Raw genomic sequence first — 2,034 nt, 5'->3', positions numbered from 1 at the left:
GTGTTCTACCCAGTGTTGAAGAGTCCTGATTACCTTAAGTTTGTATTTTAGAGTGTGGTGGGAGTCAAAGAATAGGTACTGGTCTTTGTGTAGGCTTCAAATAAACTTTAATGTTGAGGCTTCCGTCCTCCTCGATGCCCACAGCACAGTCTAGAAATGGTAAACTATTAGCTTTTGCATTTTCACTGGTGAAATGTATTTTTCTGTCCACATAGAAACATGAACACTGAGAAGCAGAGAAAAACAGAATGACAAAAGGAAAAACATTGTCATGCTTTATGCATCAGGTTTATCCATAAGACCCACCACGACAGGACAAAATTCAGCTGTACATCTGCACCTGAAGTGTAAAGGCCATGCTTTTGAGGTTGCTGGTGTTTGCATTTAAGACAGATGTTTTGAAGGAGAAGTCCGCTATGAGTGGCCATCATTGAACAGAGTGGGTGGCCATCTACTGTCTGCCATCTACAATGCAGTCTTGATGTAATTAGGTCACATGACAGGGTGAGGCAAGGGCTCCCAGTGGTTTCACCCAAAACCCCTGGTGGTAATGTCCCATGACTCTTTTCACACCTTGGCTTGTGTGATGAAGCACATGACTAACAGTGAATCAACAACCCTCTTAAAGGACAACCCTCGCTAGGGTTGAAATAGCTGGGAGTCTCCCCCAATTCGCTTTAAGAACTGAAGAATCATCTTAGATGAGAGGTGAAATGTCTTCAAAAAGAAGGCAAGTTGCTTTCTTTCCAAACTCCTTAGAATCTTCTTTGGATGTTGACCTCCTTTTGTTCTGATGAGCAGTTCATAAAGATAGCCTCATAGGTAACCCAAACATTTAAAACAAAATGTTATTTGATATTTAGGACAGTACTTTCATACAGGGTAGAAAATTGGGAAGTTGAGAGCAGGCTGGTTAGGTTAGTATGAGATTAGGGTAAACCTTATAAAATAAAATAAAAAATAATTCAATTCTAGTCTTTGTAATTAATTTATGGGATTTAAATAGAAGCCCTGCGACAAACTGGCGACCTGTCCAGGGTGTACCCTGCCTCTCGCCCTATGGCAGCTGAGATAGGCTCCAGCACCCCCCGCGACCCTGAAAAGGATAAGCGGAAGCGAATGGATGGATGGATTTAAATAGATATGTCTTTTTAGCTTTTATCAGCTGTCTCAGTTTACTCCATTTACTTTCATATTGTTAACAAAACTGAATGTGGAACAAGCGTTGAAACATATCATACAAGTATTGTACAAAATCAGCACAAACATTGCCTAAATAACTAAACCTCTAACTGGACCTGGAATTATTCTAAATATACACTAGGACGCCGGGCATTAAAAAAACAATTTATGAGGAATCCATGCAGAGCCCTCGAACACAAAGTTGTGTTTGCTTCAATGGAGTATTGTTTTTTTTTTACATCAATGACAGATCACAGAACCCGGAAATAATTAGAAGATGTAGCTGGATGTTTTTGTCAGTGCCACCATCTAAAAACCATATGTCATAGGATAGTACTGAAGGCTCTGTAGAAAAGAGGAGTGAAAGTGAATAAAGGCAAGGCAGAATGCAATGAATGCGTGAATGACAACGATGAAATTGTAATGGACGATAGAAGGAATAAAGGTAATGAAGGTGGATGAGTTTTAATATCTGAGGCCAACCATCCAAAGTTGTCACGGCTGCGCTGTGTGTGTGTTCCTCCTCCAAGGGTGTGGCCAGCCTCCCAACGGGACACACCCACCAAGCCTGGTGGCCCAGGAAAACCAGGACTCCACACACATGCACACTCACAGGAGAAAGGGAACCCAGAGATACAAGCACAACAGATAATCATGTTACACACCAACAAGCCCAAAACTGCCCATGGGCCCTGGGTCATCAGGACCAGGTTCCTGACAGTACCCCCCTCTAAGGGCTGGCTCCTGAAGGCCCAAAACCAACAAAAAAATATATAGGACAACCAACCCAGGGTGGGTGGTGTGAGGTCCAGGACGGAGGTCCAGAAAAACAACTCCGCCAAAACAAAAGCA

This window comes from Haplochromis burtoni, unplaced genomic scaffold (genome assembly GCF_018398535.1).
Source record: "Haplochromis burtoni strain Fernald_Lab_line unplaced genomic scaffold, NCSU_Asbu1 Contig_384, whole genome shotgun sequence".
Lineage (NCBI taxonomy): Eukaryota > Metazoa > Chordata > Actinopteri > Cichliformes > Cichlidae > Haplochromis > Haplochromis burtoni.
This window is presented reverse-complemented; position numbering follows the sequence as displayed.